Here is a 21,593-nt window from a genome sequence, read left to right as displayed (position 1 = left end):
CCTCTGAAAGGTTAAAAGAAAGTTTTTTGAGAGGCACAGATAACTTGCTTGTTTGGCCTTGACGTGCTACAAATTTTAATAAAGTTAATTATAATCAAGGTGATGATTTTGTAGCGGGATGGCACAGGTGGCTTTGCATGCAGTGCAGGTCTCGGTGCAATGCTGATCCCAGGCTGGGTCCCCTGAGAAGCCAGGAACAACCGAGCGCTGCCTTTCGCAGCCCTAAGGCAAATGCCTGCTTTATTGAAGGGACAAGATTCTGAAGGTGCTTTGCTCAAAGTTCCTAATTTTTGCTCTTTATCTACCTTTTGTTGCAATCACTGGCTGCATACTTGGAAGAAATCTAGAGTAAGAGTACCCTGACACGAGGGTCTTGTATCCCCTTCCATCAGAACCGTACCACGGGAGAAAAAGCCTTGCCTTGGCAGCACTTAGAGTTAAGAATGCTTTCTGTCAGCTCTTTATTTCTCAGTTGCCCCAACCGTGAGGATCTTTGGCCAGTACTCGTCTGTTAAACCACAGAGAAGTGTTGGTGTCGCGGCACCCATGCAGACAGATACCTGCCTGTGCTGGTGCTAATCTCCATGAGGAATCTAGTCTGATGCTGGACTGAGAGAATAACTGCTGGGAATTGCTCAAATCCATCTGTGGAATTTAGGTGGAGTTCTTCATGCCGCAACTACAAACCCACTGACCTTGGGAGAAACATTCCCTGTGAGCTCTGAAACCCTTAATTTGTAGGGTCTGCACTGTAAAGCTGAATCCGTCCTGAATCGGGTTTTTCTGTGCCCCGTGTACCAACTGGCCAGCTCTGACTGCGGAGTTTGTTCAAATCTGGTTAACAACGAACGATGCTTTGTTAACAATGACAACCCCAAACCTGCAGCTTCCAAGATGCTTTAGTGGATAAACACAAATCCTGCCGAAAAATCCTTCCAAACCATTTTTTAAGTTGATACCTTGCAAATTTACAGCTCAGCTGAGCCGCACAGTCTGGCTTTCGAACTCAGAACGAGAGCATCTTTGGTGCAGTTCCTGAAAACCGTCGCAGCCCTGTGCAGGAACGCCTCGAGTGTGTCAGAGGAAGGGTGAGAGCAAAGTTTTGAGCGTGGCATTTACAGTACTGTACAGCTGTAGATCTGCTCCTTATCTTCTGGAGAAATTAACCACTTCAGCACAAGTACACCAGTCAGCCCGACTGGTCCCCTCAAGGAAAAAAGCTGCTTTTCTAGGAAATGGGATAGCTACAAATAGAGCTTCGAGAATACAGTTCTCTACTAGAACTGGTAAAAGCTATTAGTTATCGAGGTCATGGTTGTATTTCCTCAATTACCTCTAATTTGGAGGGTGGTAAAGACCAAAATCTGAGAAGGATCAGACGCCCTCAGTGCTGGAGGAAATGTCTTACATGTTTTAATTCTAAGAGCACTTGCTGTTAGCAATGTATTAACATCAGCTCTCTTCTGCTTTCCCTGTCCAGGGTTTCAGAGTATATAGATATTGATACCAGTGTGCATTAGTAATTTAAGTATTTTTGAATAAGGAGTCAACAAAAAAGTATAAAACTGAAAGTGTTCATTATTGTGCTCCGAAAGGAGGCAATTCTTACTTAAAATTACTTTGTGAATAGCCCAGCGGTCCCGTTGCCCTCAGAGACTGCCCCAAAGAGTCAGGGGAGGCAAATGCAACGTGTGCGCAAGAGGGGAGGAAATCAGCAGATGACGATAAAATCACCTGATTGCAGATGTGGACTGTGGCACAGCCCAGAGTTTCATTTAGAAGGGAAAGTCAGCGAGCAGCAGTCCCGCTGGTGCAGAGCGGGGTGTGGGGTCCTGCTTCCCGTGGGACCGGGGCAGCTAGGGCTCACAGGGATCCGAGCCATTTAGGATCTCGTCAGAGTTTTCTCCGACTAGTTAATTCTTCTCCTAATCAGGGTCAAGTTCTGATGAGCCACGTGACAGTGATCAGTAAACAAGCAAGAGGTGCTTGTTTACAGCCATCCCTCGCCGGAATGGCTCTGTGGGTCTGACTCACTGTTTGCCAGCGAAACGTTTGTGTCCGAAGCTGCAGGTCACGAGCCTAACCGAAGCGATCTGCGCCGGGCTGCGGAGGACCAGTTTTGGGAGCTGGAGATGGTCTTTGGCAGATCTTTAAATAAAAGCAATGCCGGCTGAACTTTGTGCTCTCCCACTTCTGAGCAAAATCGATAGTCCATGAAGCGCTTGTTGAATTGGAGCAGAGCTCCTAATATATCCCCTTCCAGCCATAAAAGTGCTTATTAGGGACGGGGTCAGATAATATCACACTGAAGCACCATCTCTGGCTCGGCAGTATTTGCATATGTCTGCTGCTTTCCCCATTTCCTGAATAACTTACTGATCTTTTTTTTTTTTTTTTTTTCAGTTCAGAAAGATTAATTTTCATTTCTGTTTGGGGCTATTCACCTCAGTGCTTAGACCGTGGAATTTTGACCGTTTCCAATCTCGCGTCCCGCTTTGCTGCAGAAAACCTTTAAGTGTTACTCCCTGCGGGTGGGAGATGGGCAGACAGACCCCATGGTACGGCTCATATAGGGACTGAAGGGCAGATTCTTCTTGTCAAAAAGCACCCTTTTACCTCCTCATCCTATTCCTGAACTATTTTCCAGAAATTCTGTCTTGAGCAGCTGGTGGTGACTGCAACTTGCGCTTGCAGGAACACAGTTGCAGCAGAAAATAAGTAAGGAAGGTCTCTTGGTCCCAAATCTATGGAATTCCTTTCATTCTTAGCATAAGCCATCTTAAAATTGTATTCCTGTAATTTCTAGCACCGTCGTAGCACGATTACAGTTTTATCCTTTTTTCCCTTTAAATATTTAAATATATAGTCTGTTAATTTCAAACTCCTAGCCAGCAATGTAAAAGGTGGAATGATACATTCTCTACAAGGTCCTGGAGCTGTCTTTTTTTTTTAAAAAAATGAAAGATTGCAGTCTGTCATCCTAGGACCGGACACCAGGTCAACACCCCCCGTACAGCCCCTGGTGTATGGTGGAAACCAGGTGAGCCTAACAGATAGAGCCACCGGTCTGAAGCATTATTCCGAGCTATCTGTGCTTCTTGATCCTCTGGACCATCCAATGATGTTCTCTGCCCTAACTAAAGCACGTATCGGCTGCCGAGCTTCAGGACCTGCTTAGCCTGTTCTGTATGCCAATATTAGCATGTTCCCGTGCGTCTTGCATCTGCTGCTGGTTGCAGGAAGATGACCAAGTCTTCCAAATCGAGTTTTACTTCTTGTTCTTCTTTGACCTGTCATTCCGACGTGCGTTATCTTGAATTTGAGAAAAGGCCTAATCCCAGTTTTCCTTCTGGGATACTTGCGAATTTGGCACAAATTTTACATCTTATTTTTTTCTGGTCACATCCCAGTACCAAATTCTGCTCTTGTCGCAACAAAATTAACTTCCTAGTGTATGTTACGTTGGGTGGCGTTTTTATGAGGTGTGGTAGTAGAGCGTACAGGAAGGATGAAGTAGGATGAAGTATTTCATCCCTGATAACACCTATGGACTTTGCATTTGGAGTGAGGGAAATACCTTTGCAAGAACAACTTCATGTTGGACTTCATGGCTCCAGCCAAGTTTTACTCTCTTGACGAGGTGTTCGGCGTTAACGCCGAGTCTGGGCTACGTAATGTCAGTTTTGGCTACCAGAATCAATAGCGGTGCCGGTCCCTGGGCTTATGCCACATTCCTAAGTGAAAATCACACGCAAGTGAGTATTTGGGGGAACCTGCTGGGTCGGCTCCATGCCGAAATACGGGTGATAACTGATAGGACGGATGGAACCAACCGAGGTGCCCCTGGCCGGGCCGGCAGGCACCGCTCTCACCGTGGCCACCCGCAGGCTGCAGGCCCATGGCCCGGGGAGAGGCATGGCCGTGGTGCGGCTGCTGCCTCCGCCGGCAGCGTCACCGTAACGACACGCCCAGGGCACGCCGACCGACTTCCAGCACTCCTTCTCCCACCTGACCATACCCTCTCTGCCTGACGCTTAATTGCGTGCGTGTAATCAAGGCCCAGGTGAGGAGCGGTGAGGTAACACTGCTGTGTGGCGCTCCTGTACCGTGCAGCATCCGACACGGAAAGGCTTGGCCAAAGTGGAGCTGTTGGCTGACTTAAACGGCTCCTGAACTATTGGATTTTAATTTGAACGCAGCACTTAATTTAGATTAAAATCCAATAATGTTAATAGTCTGATGTTGCCTATTTCAATAAAAGCGTCCCTCGGTGATGCATGGCGCTCAGGTATTTCGTTGGATAGTTCAGAGGCCCAAAAGGAGAGCATTTGGCTTAGAGGAGCGCTGACACTGAGCCGTGAAGATTTTAGGTGCTATTTTAGATAGGAGGGGACTGCTCTAATCGTGTTTCACCAACTCTCTCTTACTCTACCTGGCAAAGATGTTGAGGTGATCTGTTTAACACAGGGGCAAGGCACCGTTCATTAACTGCCCTTTCAGGTGTCTGGTTCGGGTTGTTTGGACCCAAGTAGCATCAGCTTTATTTTTTTCTGAACCCAAGATACGTATTTACAGAACTTTTGAATTCCAAACTCTTTAAAGTCAGACTGACACAGGTAGATCAATTATTTTTTTCCTTAATTTGAGGTTTCACAGAACTTGCCTCCCAAAAGCACGTTAGGATTAGTCTCACTTCAGCCGTTTACACAAACGTGTTGCAGAGTTACTTCACCTGCATGCACTTCTGTGTTGCAGAGTTACTTCACCGTATGCAGGCACTTCTAGGAACGCACAGCTCTGTGGCAGCGGTGGTTCTCTCGCTGACAGAGCCAGCAAGCTGCCGCACTCGTTTCTCACTGAAAGAGCAGCAGCTCGCGTCTTTGTTAAGTAATTACAACACTGCCGCACCTTCCAGGTGACTTCGTTACGAGTCCCTCTGGATGCTACCGCGGTGCCGTCCCCCAGCAACGTGGTCCCCCAGGAGAAGGAGGTCTTTACCGAAATGAAAAAAATCAACAGCTCCTCTTAATCCGCTCCTAAAATATTTCCTAAATAATCACTTGCTTTGATGTTTTAAGTAAGGGGATGAAAGAAAAGCGTAAGGCGGCGTGCTCTTCGGCCTGTGGTAGCGTTTCTGCGCATGGCGTTTGAAGGACTCGGTGGTTGGGTTGGTTTCCTAGGGTTAGGGTTACCTGACCTGCAACAGCGAAGGGCTAAGGCCAGCCGCCCGTGGGGGCCTCGCCACTCTGGCATTTTTTATGTAAAAAAAAAGTAGTTGGCCAAATTTGGGATGATGTGCTGATCGTGAGACCGTTGCTGTCTGAAATCCTCTGTGCTCGAGTGCGGGGTATAAACAAGTGGTTGTAACCCACAGAGGCGGCTCCCCGTCTTTTCACAGGACCTACAAACTAATTTTCAGCCTCAGAATTAAGTCATCAAAATTCTAAAGAACTTTGCTAATTATTCTGCTTCCAAATCACTTTCAATCAGCATCACACTTGGAAACGCGTTGGCGGGGAGCATCGCACACAAGGTCTGGCAGAAAATTGCTTATCGGGCAACCTCCTCCCTAGGTCTCTGTGACATCCCTCCCGTTTCTAAATTCATGCTTCAACTAGGTTTTAGAAAACGTGGCGGAAACGTGACTGCAGAGCCAGAAACTTCATCCTGCCAGAGGAAGGAGGACCCCAGCGCACGGGGTATGGCCCTGCTGAGAATGATCAGCCTGAGACTTGGGGGGCACAGGGAATGCGATGCGCTCAGGCTGGCGACTTAGGAGCCAACAGACCCCGTCCAGGTGATACCCCGTGTCCTGAAATATGGAAAACGGGAGATACGAAGGGTTGTTGGCGTTAGTCTGGTACAGAAGCGGTATTTGTGGGGAGCTAGGCGAGCTCTGATAGTTGGGTGCCTTGCAAAGGCCGTCCCGGCTGTTCCGATGGCACCCTGTGGGTGACACCGGGCAAGCAAAAGGCAGGGAGGGAGCGGCATGTGGCAAGGACGTGAGGAAGTCGGTAGCCAGCTGCAGAGCCGGTGGGCCCAAAGTGCGTCTCGGGGGGGTCGCAAGTGTCTCGGTGGGGTCAGTTATATGAACTGTTCCGTTTTTCTCCTGTTAATTCAGCCCACCGTGGGTTAAGTGCTGGGCTTGAGGTCTGGTGAACACGGCTTCAGACCCCCCCCCCCCCCCCAGGGCTGCCGGTGGCTCTGCCCCGAGCTGGCATCCCGGGCTTTGCTCCGTATCTCCTACATGCTCTGGCTGGGGGCTGTTTGGGGCCGTTTTCGGAAAACACGAGCTTTTGATTCTCCAGATACCGGAGGGGGGAGCAATGCCTGGAGGGGGGGGGAGAGCGGTGCCCCGGTGGGGGAGAGCGATGCCCCCGGTGAGGAGCAATGCCCGGGGGGGGCGGGAGAGCAATACCCAGATGGGGACCGATGCTCCCGGTGGGACACCGATGTCCCCGACGGGCGCGACGCCCGGGGGGTGCCCCCGCCGCCCCCGAGGGTGCCGCCGCTCCTCCACGTGGCCCCGGGCTCCTCGGCGCGCCCCGCGGCGGCGCCCCCCGCCCGCTCCTCAGCCAATCCCCGGGCGGCTTCCAACGCGCCGCGACCCCTCCGGCCAATGGTGCCCCGGGTCACAAACCTGCTCCACCATTGCCCGGAAGCGGCGCCGGGCCCCCGCGCGGTTGCTGTTGCTGCTGCCGCTACTGCCACTACTGCTGCCACTGCCACTACTGCTGCCACTGCTGCCACTGCTGCTGCTGGTGGTGCTGCTGCCGCTGCTCCGGCCCCGGCCCGTCCCCGCGGCCCAGGACGGGCCCGGCCCCGCGCATGCTCCGCCGGGTGACGCCGCGACTCCATGTGTGAGCGGCGCGTTAGTGGGCAAGGGGAAGCCGCTGCGGGGGGGGGGTGGGGTGGGGTGGGGTGGGCGGGGGGACCGGCCCGTGGGGGGGGAGAGCCCCCGGCTGTGCGGGGGAAAAAAAAAAAAAATAATAATAATAATAATAAATTCGGGGGCGGCGAGGAGAGCACGGGGAGGAGGAGCGGGGGCGGCCGGATGCGAGGCGGCGTGAGAGTGAGTTCCCAGCCCCAAACTTCGGCTTGGGCTTCGGTGTCGGGGGGGGGGGCTGGATTTTTTTGGGGGGGGGGGGGGGGGAGCGGGCACCGGGGTGGTCCGGGAACCCCCCCCCCAGCCCCCCGCCCCAGGGTGTGAGGGCACGGGGGGCAGCGCTCGGGGAGTGCAAAGTCCCGCGGGGGGGGGGAAGGGTTGGTGGGGGGGGAGCACCGGGGGGGGGGCCGGTCTCGGTCCCGGTCGTCCCGGGGCTCGCCGCCGGCTTTTGTTCGGCGTTCGGCCGGCAGCTGCGAGGCGTTCGGTGCGGAAAGTTGGTCCGGGCTTTCCGCCGTGCCTGCTTCCTCTTCCTCCTCCTCCTCCTCCTCCCGTACCCCCGGGGCGGGGTGCGGGTTGGCAGCCCCCCCTGCACCCCCTTCTACCCCCCCCCCCATCCCTACCCCACCGCTCTCCCACCCCCCCTCCCCTCCCCACCCCCCCCCCCGTCCCCCGGGGGCCCCGCACCGAGCGGCCGCCCCGGGCAGCCCCCGCCGTGGCACCGGCCGGGCCGAGGCCGTGTCACAATAAGAGTCCGTCCCCGCCTCAAGGTGCGCCGCGCCCGGCCGCCGCCACCGCTCCCCGCCCGTGGGGTCACCGCCCGTGGGGCCGGGGCACACGCCGAACCCCCGGGACCCTTCGCCGCCAGCCCCGGTTCGGCCCCGCCGGGAGCCGGGCTGCCCCGGTTGAGGGGGTCGAGCTGCCCGGTGGTCCCGGCGGCGACACCGGTGCCTCTGACCGGCACCACGAAGCCGTGAGTTGGGATGCGCCGACTTGCTGGCCCGCGGCGTCTGCTCGCGGTTTTATTTCAGCCCGTTCGTGTGCCTCGGGTTTTACTTTCGCTTGGCTCCTCGAGCTGCCCCTCGCTCTCCCAGGCTCGTGCGGGGCGGGAGGCTCCTTTCCCCCGGCACCGAGGCTCCCGAGCTGCCGGGCGCGATGCCGGCTGCCACCAAGGACCGGTTGGCAGGCATGGCCCCTAAATCTCATCTCCAGCTTCCTTCACAGGTGTCTGGCTTTCATGTTTCTTTCTCATCTGGCTGCGAAGGCAGCTGGAAGTAGAGGCAGCCGAGCTGCTAGCAGAGAGTGTTACACAGGAAGTGAAAAACGGAGAGGGGCCGTTGGGAATAAGAGACATGCTGGCAGGCTGGAAGCAGCCGCGCGTCGGCAGGAGGAGGCAGGGATCCCGCTGCTCTCCTGGACCAGCTATTGACCGCGTCTCGGGCAAAGGGAGGCCTGGGCAGGACGCAGAAGGAACCTAAGGGGCGCTCAGTTAGCCCAGGGCACGCGGTGACAGAGGACCAGAGGCCGGAGACAGGAGAAGAAAGTAAGAAACTGAACGCCGTTGGTTTCCTTGTCTGCCTAAATCATGCGGTGGCCTCCTGGGCACCCGTGTGCGGCCCTGGGCTGGTCCCACAAAAGCCCGGGCAGGTACCTGTGGGGTGGCGGTGGAGGTGACGTCGCAGTGACACCTGCTGGTGCTGGGGGCCACACGGAGCCGGTGGCACCCCCAAACCCGCTGGAGGCGGTGGGAGAGGCAGCGGGGACGGTGCCGCCAGGCCCCAGCGCCACCTCACAGCGCGAGGGGCTGTGACACGGGCGGAACGCCGTATGCTGTACGCCACGCTCCGCTGCTCCTTGCTGTTTGCCCGGCCCTCGGTGTGTCTGGATTGTCGAGCCCTGGACGAGAAAGGGGTGTGATATCCTGACGGCAGCGAGGCTCTGCGGTTAAGTATCTCAGGCAGGATCACAAAACAAGCTAGTTTCAGGGCTGAGGGAGCCGCTCGGTTTCTTTTTTCTTCCCCCCCCCCCCCTGCTACGTGGTCTCAAAAATCGGGAGGGCAGCACGGCTTGGCACACAGCTTCCTGGCTGTAAAAGCTGACACCTGTATGTGCTGAGCTGATGTTCTGCTAACCTGTGTTGGGAAAAAGACCAAATATTAACAGTTAGCATGCTATGGTTGAATTCTGTATTAGTGTGAAAAGGACCAAGTTCTGCTTTCGAAGGGAAAAGCACCCCGATGGGTCACGTTGGGAAGGAGGCGTGGATCCGCGATCCCTCAGTAACTCGTAGAGCTGGGGATAGCCGAAGATATTTCTCTTTCCTCAGAGGTGGAAGCAGCGAGGAGTCGCTGACGCCGTCCCCAGCAGCGTTACATAGTCATGAGGTTACGGCAGCGGGCGATGATGCAACAGAGTTGGCGTATGATGCAGTGTCAGTATGCTAATGCTGTAACTTAATATAGCTGTGTTATGACTTTTGGGGTAATTACAGGCTGGCAGTCATATGTGGAGCTGTTCAGAATTGGTGGTTTGAATTCAGATGGGGCTCACGCATTGTGTGGTAGTTTTGAGGCTTATGCAGGGCAAGGTGAAGGATGTGGGTCACTTTCTCAGCTAGGTGGCCGCACGTGCACATATGTACAACGTCTGTCCCCTTCAGGGACCCCTCTGCACGGCCTAAGGTTTGCCCTGGAATTATCCCCTCGCGGTCAAAGGAACGACAGCGGAGGGAGGAACTCCGGGCTTACTGTCTTATGGTCTTACACTGCTATTTCTGGGTGTGCTCCTCGTTAGCCCTGCCCGCCTGCGTGGGCTCAGCGCTCCTGGTTCAGTCCTGCAGCGCTTGTGCCCTGCTGCTTTTCAGGAGGGAAAGGAGGAGGAAGGATGCTGGGGGTAAAACTACAGGGCGTCCACTTCCGATAGCTCGTGGACGGGGCTGGAAGGGATTTAAACACGAAGCGGAAAGCTCCTTCGGGTGCGAGGGGGGCCACGTCTGAGATCATCTCGCGCTTTCGGTTGTGCCTCCTGAAATGGTGGCCGTGTTGTAGAGTCCCTGGCCGGCCGCCAGCCAGCCAGAGGTCCCGGCATCTGGCGCAGGCACTCGGGGAGGGCAGAGCCGGCGAGGTGCCGCGGTGCTCGGTGGAGCGCGGGTCCCTCGCCGGGCAGGGAGCGCTCCCTCTGAGCGGAAAACGCGGCTTTGCTGCCTAAATTTAGGTTGTTTTCATGGAGTGTGTTTTGAACCACAAACTTGTAGATGCGCTGCGTAGATGCTGGGCTCTGATAGCAGATATTAGGTGTTCTTACACATCTAAAAGCTCAAATCTTTGCACATCAGAGCCTGCTCTTTGATATTATGCACATGTGAGCTCTTCCCCGGGCTGAAGTTACCTTTAATAGTTATGTTTCTTACCACCGTGCTCTGGGGGGGGATACCTGTGTGCTTGTTTTGCTCCTGTTTCACAAAGCACCCTGTTTTAGAAGGTTGTGTCTGGTGTGCGGTGACCTACCTGTGCCGGCAGGGGCTCTTCCTGGCCTGGGGTGGTGCAGCCCAAATAATTCACAACCAAAAAGTTGGAAACAAAACGTACGGTGTGCGTGTTCCCCGATGACTTAAAATACACACACTGAGCTCTCGTTACAGCATAAAGGAAGAGCGGTGCTGCTGAGGAGCCCCCTTACAGGCACTTGTTGGCTTCCAGCTTCGTTCTTTTTCAATAACAATCTAAGTAACGTAGAACTGTTTTTATTTTTTTTGTTCCCCCTCCAAATGTTCCTGGAGACTGTGGCATCTGAAAATACGGCAGGCTTATTTTTAGACTTGGGGAAGTAGCGTTTGCTTTTGTGTAATGCTGCTCATGTTTGAGGTGTCGTAGCACGGGCTGAAGACCAGCATGCGAAGTGCAGCATAGTTTGGTACTAGGTACGTGTATTTTGTTGGGGGGGAAAAAGGGTAAAGAACATGCTTTTAGGGACTAGGAAGTGCCGGGACAGCCTCATAAGGGTGTTCTTCTTTGAAAGTGTCTCCTTGTTTCCTCAGGCTGCCCCTGCTCTCCCTGTGCTGCTTGGGTTAGATTCATGCCCTTAAAACTTACAGGAAGTTTGACACTTCATATAGAGATACTCGGCTTATTTATGCATCTATATTATAAATAATTGGTTTAAAGACTCACTTGGGGTCCTTTTTGGGTTGTTATTTTTGGTTTTTAAGGCTTTTCTACCCTTCTTCCCCCTCCCCGTGTCTCTGCATTTCTGTGGCATCCCTTTACATGAGGAACTGGACACTTGCTGAACATACTGTCCCTCATTCAGTTAGCAATTCCTGCTTTATTTCGTGCACGCTACCTGGAATTTAAGAGGTTATTAACTTCTTTGTGATACCTTCTCCCAAAGTAGCACTTCTCAGCCAGAATGCCCTGCGTACTGCGGCGAGCTGATGTCAGGTGAATCGGGCCCGTTTTCAGGTGGGGAACCCGGCAGCGAAACACCCGCAGCAAGCCCCGCAGGATAGCGACAGAGCAAAGGTTAAGGTTTATTAATACGCAGTTTCCTACGCTGCCTTTTTGTTGTTCAGCACTTTTCCTCTTCCTTCCCCCACCCTCCTCCAGACCACGCCGGGTGCTGGAGGTGCTGGCGCTGCTTCGCGGCCCGCCGGCGGTGTTTGGCTTTGTGGTGTGCCGGGGCTCGGGAGTCTGCGGCGGGGCACCCGGTACGCAGCTGCTGTTTGCCTTCGGATGCTTGTGTCTGTGCCCGTCCTGGTCCAGCATCACCTCGGGAGACTGCGGCCGAGACGGGGCAGGAAGGAATTCTCCCATAGAGCTTTCCTACGCCTTAATTATAGGCTGCCTCCTCGCCGTGCTGGGGCTTTTGAAGCTGTTGTCCGCTACGCTCCTCGTGCACGCTCCTCTCGGTTTCTAGAGCAGGTGTGGTTCTCGCTTCATGGGCACAGCTCGCCCTTTGAGGGTTTTGGGGGGGAAATATAAGTCTGATTAGGCCGTTTGGGTTCTGTGGGACATAATCAAAGTTTAGCAAGAAAGTTTTGCACATCCTTAGCTTTCGATGTGTTGACTCTTAAGCAAAAATGTTGGAATATACTGAAATAAGCTAGAAAATGGAAAGCCTTAGCTTCTTGCAGCTATAGCACGTCTCTTTCTTTCCTCCTTGCCTTCGTTGCCAGTAGGGTTTGAACACACCTCAACGTCGCATCTTGAGCATGGGCTGGTACTGGCTGGCCATGGGTCGGTGTCCCATGGGTGCCTTCAGAGGTGTGGTGGGCAGATCGCAGGTGGTTCTCCTGGTTACTGCGTCTTGAAAAGCACACTGCTCAGGACCAGCTGATGTGAAGTAACATGTTCTTACTGCTGCCTGTGTTTTCCTGTCCTCTCTGGAGGAGAAGTTTTGTATTGCCTTGTGTAAATCACTTAAACCTCTCTGTGCCTTGGCCATCCCATCTGCGCAATGGGTATAAGCGTGTGTTACGAAGGAAGTGTGCGAAATGTGGCTTATAGCAACAGTTCCTTCCAGTCTTATTTTAATCTTCATCTTTGGCTTTTATCTCTGAAACAGTTTAACCCTGTGCCATCTCAGTTTCCAAATGAGAATTGCTGGTAGAACTGAAGATTAGAGCAGAAAAAAGTCAGTGGGTTTGCCCCACAATCTGTAAAGGCCAGTTGGTTGTATTAGGAAATGCAAACATTTGGAAGATCTAGGAGAGTAAAATTTAACAACCAGCCACACATACTGAAGGCCAGACAAATAAGGGCTGGGATTATCACGTGTCTAACGAGGAGTTGGGTAAATCCCTTGACCGAGGGAGCGATGAGTTTGCCCTGGTCTCTCATGCTCGTTAATTTAAGGCTCCGTGTCTTTGCAGGTGATGTGCTCGAGGCAGGTGAATTTCCGAGCTCTACATTTCTCTGTAAATCCAATAGAAATATTGGGGTGGAATGGCCAGTCTCTCAGTGACAGGGTCAGGTCTGTGAACCTAAAATGCCTCTGACTACGACTTTCAGAAGCTTGTTGTGGTTGCGTGTGGATATTTGGTGTTTTGAGGCGGCTCCGTTTTGGGAGCCTCTTTCTCCCATCACTGTCCTTGTGGAAGGAAGGATCTGGGAGGTGGGCAGCAGCCTCCTGCCAGCGGGTAGGTTCCCAGGTCATCATGCTGGCCCTACAAGGTGGCTTGTCAGACCCTCCCTGCTCCCAGTTTGCATGCAAAACCAGTCCCATGCCAAGCTGGACCTGATGGGCATCATTTTCCGTGTAGAGCTCCTCTGCAGCGTGCTCCTCGCCGCTCGTGTTAGGCAGAGTGCATCATGAAAACAATTCATCTGAAAGAGCTCTGGGCATTCACACGAGCCAGTCTCATTCTGGGAGCACAGAGCTGCCCTTCTCATTCTGCACAGTCGGTATTCCTTCGTATTGACCGCAGTGCTGCGGCCCATCCCTTTGGGGACGCTCACGAGTTCGATGTCGCAGACGTTGCGGCTCCCAGCGAGGGCTCTGCCGGGAGGGCTCTGCTCCTGCCGTGTTTGGAAGAAGAGTCACTCTCCAATTCCTTTAACAATTAGGGGGTGACTAACAACTTGAATGCAGTTTCTCTGCTAATTTACGGTGCCCTGTAGTGAACTCGGCCGTGGAATGAAAGGGATCAGTGTGCAAGTACGTCGTCTGCTGGTTTTGGTGTCGTATGCGTCACCTTCTGACTTGGGCTTACTCCTGTATAAACACGAACAGAGGCAATCAGAGCTGGGCGCAGTCTCGCCAGGCCCGATAGCTCAAGGCACGTGGGTCGAGGGCTGTTGGGACCCGTGTCGGGACGCGGTCGGCGGCACCTTGTAGTGCCACGGGTGACCAGCAATGTGCATGGGGGCGAGGAAATGGGAGGCGAGCCTCCCCTCTGCTTCCAGCATTGGAGTGGTGGTCAGGTACCTGGAGAGGTTTCCAAAACCTCGGTCGTGCAAGTGAGGCTGTGCAGTACTTCTGCTCATTTACCTACTGCTGTACGTAGGAGCGACTTCCTAGCCATGGGCTGTCAGCTGTGCCCGGTGTGTTCATTTGCTGAAGCAGCCATGTGATCGCGGGCTTTGAAATGCTTGCAAGCATTAGGGGAAGTAAACTGAAGGCATTCATATTTAATAGGATCTTAGAAAATCCCGTCTCCAGCAGAATTAGGTACTGCAATTGTGTGTGTGTTTCTGTTGTGGCAGTATGTACAAACACATTGAACCACCTATTCAGGTTCAAACACAATACAGGTCTACAATTTTCTGGTTTTCATTGTACAATAGTAAAATTACTTAGGTGCCTATTGCAGGCACAGTAGTAGTGTGACGCTCTGTAGGAGGATGCTGTTGTGTTTGGACTTGCAATTTGGTTTTCTGCTAGTTTGTTGTTGTTTTTGTTGTGTTTTTTTTTTTTAAGGCTTATTAGATGTAGTCTTTGAAAGCGATTGTTTCATAAGGCAGCCTGTCATAAGTAGTGGAAGAACTTTGGTGTTTTAGGTGCTTGATATAAGGGTTCTTGAATCATAGACTATCCAAGTTGGAAGGGACCAACAAGGATCATCAAGTCCAACTCCTCTTGCTTTTATTTGTTATCTCTGGAGGGCGTGCAGTGAAGCTTCTCTCCATCAGGGGCTTGGGTTGTGCTCATGAAGAGCTGGGCATGGTCCGTGGGCAGAGTTCCCCATTTCCGGGCCACGCGAGCAGCAGGGAGAAGTGTACCGTGAATGCCTCAGTTAACTCTGTGAGTCACGCAACCACGACACGGCTGCAGTTGGAGGGGACCTCTGGAGGTCATCTTGTCCCCCCCCCCGCTCAAGCAGGGCCACCAGATGTGCCACGAACCCTCTTTGGCTTCTCTTCCCCCAGCCACAAAAGTGAATTTGGATTAAAAGGGAGATGGCATTCCTAGCAGCTTTTCTGTCCCTGTTCCTGAAAACAGGTGATGCTGCAAGAAGGCTTCGGCTCGTGGTGTGGCTCCTTCAGAAAGGGAAGGTACCAATGGGCAGAGGACGTTCTGGATAAAACTCAACACGTAATCCTTGCGTAAGTTTGAGGCGCTCAGCTCTGGAATAATCCGGGCTGGCTCTGCGTGCCCGTTGCTGCATGCACTGAAGTCGCGCTCACAGGCAGTAGGAGCACTTGCAGTCACGGCTAACATCAGATGTGTGTCCTGCAGTTCATGAAAGGTTGCTTGTGCATTGGGCTGTTACTGCTCCGGGGGCCACGGCTGCATGCACGGCTAAAAGGGTTGAACAGGAAGATCACCCAGAGAAACTTTTTGACTTGTTGTGTCAATAGGCCTTAAGATATTTTGCAAATACTCCCTGTGGGAAGGCGTATGATTAATCAGTAACGTAGAATACGAGGTGGAAGGCATCATGTCCTTAGGGGTGGTCTGGCGTGTGGCACGTGTGAAGTAGTTTGTGGCTGGCAAAGCTCTAAAATTCTCCTAAATTCTCTTAAATGATGGTGCGTTTCTCTGCGCTGGGGGAGTGCCCTTCCAGGCTTGTTGCCTGCAATCTTTATTCCATTAGTTTGTGTTGAAGGTATTTAGGATTATTCTGCTTTTTCGGCTTCCTTTAGCAAAGGTGTCCAGAGAGGGATGTATTAATTCCTTTTTGTTGCGCCAAAGCTGGTTTTTAAAGCTGGAGACAATGGCTTAACAAGCAGCCAGGAATTTAACTGATAGAAGTGGTTTGGGGAACAAAAGCATGCGAGTCCTGGCAGCTGAAGAACCGATCGGTGACTTCTAATCCCTACGTTGCCATGAGGTGCCTGAGAATTGCGACGATGAAGCCTATAGAAGTAATTAAATAAGACTCATTTTAATATTGCGCATGTTATTGATCCCTTAGGACATTTAGATACGCAAACTCGATAAGACTATTTCCTTTGCAAAACGCTGTTCGTTGTAGTTGTAACACCTCTGGTTGCTTTCTACCCAAAGCACCCTCGTGTTTTTGTGCAAGTTGGGTGTCGTTTTTCAAAAAGCAATTGAAGTAACTGAGCGCCCAAATTTTGCCTTGCTCATCTTCTGTGTCTGCTTACTTTGGGCTTGTTTTGGGTCGAGGGACCCTCGCGGGTTCGCTGCTAGTGGTTAGGCATGCTCGAGATAACCCCCCCTTGATCCCAGGGGTGATAAGGACAACTTGGGTTTCCTTTTGCCCTCTGGCTGCGGGACCACGGGCTGAACATCTGCCCCACAACCTTGCTTTTAGAACAGGAACGGCTGCGTGCGGTGCTCGGCGTGCAGCGCTCCCTTTTGATCTCAGGTGGGGGCTGCACTTTGCATCCAGATCAAGTTGTGTGTGCCGAGGCTTCTGAATTAATTAATGATGGTGGCTGTGCTCGGCTTCCCCTGTAAATAGGTGTGGCCCTGGGTGGCTGCCAAGCTGCCATTTCGTTCCCTTCTTTGGCTTTCTGAGCGGTGTCATTCTCTGCACACACCCTCGGCGAGGTTTTTAAATATCATCGGGGAAAACGAAGAATGCTGCTGCAAAATTATTAGCTTATGGGTTATTAACGTACTCCTACAACTGAGATTGGGAACGCAGTACTAGCGGAGGGTGGCATCACGAGCTCCAAAAAATAAAAATAAAAAGTCTTTGTGCTGTATTTGCTGCTGAAGCCAGGTAGGCACAGACTGGATTATGCAGGAGGTGTTGAACGCTCACCCTGCTCAGTGCAGGAAGGTGACAAGACGCTGCCGTGTCCTGCTCGATCCCAGGTGGCCCAGTTAAAGTCACTGGCACTGGGTGGGCACGAGCTGCCTGCAGAGCCCAGCACAGCCTCGCGGGAGCACTGAGCATCGCCCAGCAGCCGAGAGAGAGCCCCCAGGTAGGGCATCCCAGGGCAAACGCGGTGAATGCAGAAGGCACGGCTTACTCGCTGGAAGTAGAACAGATTTTTTCCACCAGAGCTAGAAACAACAATTTGCCACCTGCTCTTTTTTTTTTTTAATCAAATGTTGCCACTCATTTTAGCCTCTGACCCCTAATGGGAGATCCAGGGCTTTCCCTTCTCCTGCCTTGGAGTTGGGCGCTTGGGGAAGGGGGCAATAAGGTCATGTGCATATCCCTTTTCTCCATTTAATGCTCTGCGAATGCATTTCATAACGCTGCCTCTTTACGTAGAAAAGAGACGCCCTCCTTCTCTGTCCAAAACATTAAACCTATCGAAAATAGTAATTCCAGTTCTTGAAAAACATGCTGGTGCAGCTATCCACGGAAACCTGCGCCGTTAGGTGATCAAATTGCCCTTTAATCAAAGCCAGCCCGCAGCTTCTCAGCACAGAGGATCGCGGTGCCGCTGTGGATGGATGGACGGCGGCTGTCCCGCACGCATCCAGTCACTCTCAGTCCTGCATGAGGATCGATGTAATCGGCCAGAAACACAGAGTAACCAAAAATAGTGCAAACTGTCCTATATATTTAAAAAAAAAATAAATTAAAAAAGGGCCAAAGAACCCCCAACCTGAAGACATTTAATCCATTCTTCACTCTTCGTGGAGCTCTCTCCCTCTGCTTAACAGCAAATGTTGCAGTTCCTCTTCTGAAAACGGGCACTGCTTTGTTCACGTCTGCTGCCTGCCTGTTGTCTGACGTGCCGGGTGTTTTTTGTTGTGACTGCGAGTCAGCCTCTTGCAAAGATTTTGATTTAATGAGTCAGGTCTGCCCATGTAGTCGTTACGAAGATCCACTTGGGTAGATGTGAAGCAGATGTAGATCCCTGCTTGGACCTGGCTCTTCCGAAGGTCTGGTGCGGCTTCTTCATCAGTGGATGAGGTTTCATAGATAGGATAACTATTAACTGTAAAATTAAGGACAAAAATATTTTCTGGCCGTTCCACGGGGAGGTGTATTCTGTACTCAACGACTCTCCTAATTCCTTATCGTAGCTCTTTGTTCCTTGGAGTGAGAACTTGAAATCGCTGAGATGTCTGTACGGGGGAACACGGCTCAGAACCAGAGCAGATCACAACTGGTTTATCCAAGCTGTTGCTTGAAGGTTGACTTTGTTTCGAAATGTCAGCGTTTTGTTGCTTATTTTATGACATATTGTTCTTAATTTTATGAAGCTTAAGTGTCCCAAGAGCAGTCCCCTGTGGACTTTTGGGGGAATAATTGCTTTTTCATAGATTTGCAGGGGAAGCTTCCCCCCCGTTCGAAGACATAAATCGCAATATGAGTGAAAAGCCATATAAGCTGCATGCCTGTCTGCTAGAGCCCGTAGTGGTGCAACCCTAGACAATCGGGGGTGTTTCTATTCATGAGTAGCCAACCACGTCGTGATCTGGGTATTTTGAGCCTGCCCGATCTTCTGAATCAACCTGCAGAGAAACGCGCTCCATTTTGTGCCGGCCTGGGGCTCATTTCGTAAAGGTTTTCCGTGTGGCATCTGCGATGTTTCCATTGGCGTTTTCCATGTGGCATCTTCAGACCTCAAACCCCACGCGTTGGCTGCGTGCGCGTCAGCCCCGTGCCACCAAGCAGGCGAGCAGTAATGGGGCACCCCAGGCTCTGCTTACAGAACACCAGATTTTCAAGGTCTGGAGCAGTGTGCTGCCTGGAAGGAGAAATACTCCACTTGGTACCGTTTTTTCTTTCTGACCTGCATTATTGGGGCCTCTTTATCTTTGCATCTTCCAGGCCCCCACGCTTGAGTGACTTGTGGCTTATCTCGGGGAAAGCACAGGTAGATCGCTCCATGCGGGGCTTGTTCGGGGAGGGAGGAAGGAGCCTGGTAATGCGATTACCGCTGAGATGTTCCAGGCTAGGAACGAGAGAAGTCAAAATACGCGTTTGCACTTTGATCTGAAAACACCGAGTTTTGATTGCGAGAGATTAGATTGCACCCGTGGTTTTTCAGAAGGCTCAGCTTGGATTTTCTGGGGAGCACTCGCTCCCTGGTTCCCCGTTTTCCTACACGCTGGTGCATGCTTGTGGTGGGGTTCAGGGGGCAGAATGGAGCTGGGCACCAGCAGGTGAGCAGCGAGATCTGTGCCGCTGTGAGCGGTCCCCCCAGCTCGCCCGGACCCCGAAGGAAGGCCAGGGTTTCTCCTTGAAGCCCCACGTGTGCTTCCACGGGATTTGACACCCCTTGATTTGGCATCCATTAGGAGAATAAATGCTGCAAAATAAGCCTCCCCCGAAGGACGGACGTGCCGGGGTGACATGTCTGAAGAGCAGCCGTTGCTTGTAAGTGGTTTTCCCGTTTCTGTCTCTGCTGCTCCTACCTCGAGCGATTCCCTGGCCGCTAGCGTGGCGCGATCCTGCTGCGGACCGGCTTCGCCCCAGGGTCACCGCGGCTCCCGGCGCCCCTGCCCCGCGAGCGCAGGCATTGATCTGAAGGGGGTAATTAGGAATGCTATTGACGGCCGGGGAGGGGAGCCGCCCGCTTTATCCCTGGCGCAGGAATTCAGGAGGGAGCCGGGGAGACTTTTAATTTGTAACAGGTTTTATTTGCCATCTGACTCGTGCACAATAAACTGGTAGCGGTGGTATTAGCGAGCATCTGAAAGGAGCTTTTCTGCCTCCCTGCGAGGTGGCACCTCGCTGCACAGAGGCTGAAACCGGAGGGCGTGCGGCCAGGGGGGCTTCGGGAGCTTTCGCCGGGGTCTTTGGGCATGCAGGAGAAGTTAGAAAGCAATTCTTGACTATTCGGTGAAACACTAACGTGCTCCAGGTACAGAGTGGATTGGCACATTCATAAAAAGCCAGAGAAGTGCTTTTCCACTCCACGATGATGGCTTTTGTATTAACACAAGTGCCGTGACTATTATTTCCATCCAGTGGCTCTTCCTAGAATTCTGTTGAGACGCCTGCAGGCAGGAGGCTGCATTTTTGGAGTGTACAGAAGTGCTTTCAGCTGAAATTCTGGTGCTTAAAACCCCCATTTGATACTTCTGTACAGCTTCGGGTTCTCTTTTCAGACCAATACTTGGAAGACTTCACTCCCATATTCAAAAATGTTTATGGAAGTAAAGCCTGAGCACCTGAGACAGAAGCTAGCCCCTCGTGTGTCAATATTTAAATTGAAACGTGACTCCTTTTTCTGCTGACCAGTTTGCTCAGCCTTCCAAAAAGTACAGAAGTTTTCTTATCTCGGTTGTTTGAGGAGGCATGTGTAGCAGCACTGCTGCACTGGGGTACCTGTGTCATAGTTTCCATGCCTTAATCTTCTTATAGAATCTGGAGCCTGTCTTATTCTGAAAATATTATATTTTTAAAGCCTTCTTTTGCACGGTAAATCTCTTGAATTTTAGCGGATCATAATTTTTCCAGATAGTGTTGCTGGAATTCAGCAATGTTGCTAAAAAATGCAATGCCTAGTGTTCCGATCTTCAACTTCCATCATCATTTTGTAGAGGAAAAACCTTCACCAAGTGACAAAGTCGGCTCTGAACAAGTAGATGTGATTTCTGCTCTGCTGGTGAAGTACCTTCGGTCCAGTGCCTGGTGGATTTCTTGTGTTTCACTTCGTACAGATGTAAAAAGTTGCTATATCAGAGTGAGAACCGTGATTCTCTTCAACTGATGCATCAAACCTTTGTAAGCAACGCTGGAGAATTGGGATATTTTTCAGAATATCAAATGCTGCTGGGTTGTGACCACCCTGCCACGCTCGGAGTTGGAATAGGAAAGTTTTGGGGGGCTGAAACGTGCAGCTTGCCCTGATTCAGAGGGTTTGGGGGATGTGGGCAGGGGTCAGCAGGGTGACACCGTGTCTGTTGGGTGGCTGGCTTTACAGCCAACATCTTGGCTCGGCCGCACGCTGCCTCCTCCTGCAGAGAGGTTTCTCTGATGGAAGCGCTGTCAAAACTTGGAGCTGCTGTTTAGACAGAGTTTCACTTCAGAGCCTTAACCGTTTAATCGCCCGCTTCCTACGAGAAGCCCTAAATAGATGCCTTAAAAATAACTCCTTCAACACGCTTTTATAAACATTTTCACCTTGGTTTTCTCGGCGCCGTGCGAGCAACCTTCCCGTGCTGGAGAGAGAAGCAGGAGGAGGCTGCGCCGCGGAGCGAGCCCGGCGCCTGGCACCCGGGGCCGACCGGGGAAACTTCCACGGCGTGGGTCAGCGCTGCCAGCATTTCATGGCAGTGAAGCGGTTAAAGTGCTCCTCTGGTGTCCTCGCAAGATGAAAACTATTTTAGTCCCATGACAGGAGCACTCTGGGAGCTGAGCGCTCCGGTTCGTTAAAAATGGAGGCCGGCCGGAGGCTCAGGAAGACGACTCGGCAGCTCAGACTTCCCATGTGCGGAGCACGTCGGAGGGAAGGATTCCTGCTTGTACCAACCTTCCCCAAAATCCCTTAAAACCCTGCCACCAGCCCATTCGTGTCGCCCTATTCCTCTTTCTCGGGGAGGACTTGCAGATGTGCAGGCTGTCCCTGCGGCGTGGGCTCCATCCCTCAGTCTCCCCTGCCACCGCGACCTTCGCCGGTCCCGCCAGCACTATCCCCACCATACAAATAATGCTGTTTTTTCCCCCTTTTTGTTTTTCCCTCCCCCCTTTTTCCCAGCAGCGTCACAACTTGTGGCTTCCTGCTTGCTGCAATAGTGTCGTAGCTGCCGATTAACGCGGCAGCTCCCGCCGCGACCCGGCGTCGTGTGGGTTGCGTTTTGGAGGTTTCGGTGATGGAGGAGCCTTGGTTCGCGTCCTGGCCGGGCACACGAGGAGCAGCATGGAAGTACCGTAGTGCCCCTCGCT

The 21,593-nt window shown here is 52.5% G+C and overlaps 1 protein-coding gene and 1 long non-coding RNA gene across 9 annotated transcripts in view; one reads left to right on the top strand and one right to left on the bottom strand.

The window, feature by feature from the left end:
• The window catches only part of GATAD2A (GATA zinc finger domain containing 2A), a 63,352-nt gene that overhangs the window by 5,444 nt on the left and 36,315 nt on the right, over positions 1-21,593 (top strand). The window contains exon 1 of one of the 8 annotated variants that reach the window (XM_083811106.1): positions 6,685-6,860. The exons of 3 other annotated variants lie outside the window; for them this stretch is intronic. The gene's annotated coding sequence lies outside the window, so the exon portion shown is untranslated. Of the gene's footprint in view, positions 1-6,684; positions 6,861-6,946; positions 7,073-7,638; positions 7,857-7,885; positions 8,427-21,593 lie in introns of those variants that run through there. 4 more of the 8 variants (XM_083811108.1, XM_083811109.1, XM_083811111.1 and 1 more) reach the window with 4 other exon arrangements.
• On the bottom strand, positions 2,956-6,778 carry LOC310886499. Its single transcript, XR_014575341.1, has 2 exons — positions 6,641-6,778; positions 2,956-5,812 (listed from the first exon to the last, which is right to left on the bottom strand). It is a non-coding gene; the product is annotated as an uncharacterized lncRNA (long non-coding RNA).

This window comes from Anser anser, assembly GCF_964211835.1.
Source record: "Anser anser genome assembly, chromosome: 25".
In the NCBI taxonomy this organism is placed as follows: domain Eukaryota; kingdom Metazoa; phylum Chordata; class Aves; order Anseriformes; family Anatidae; genus Anser; species Anser anser.
Note: the sequence above shows the minus strand (reverse complement) of the source record. Positions and strands in the feature narration are given on the sequence as shown.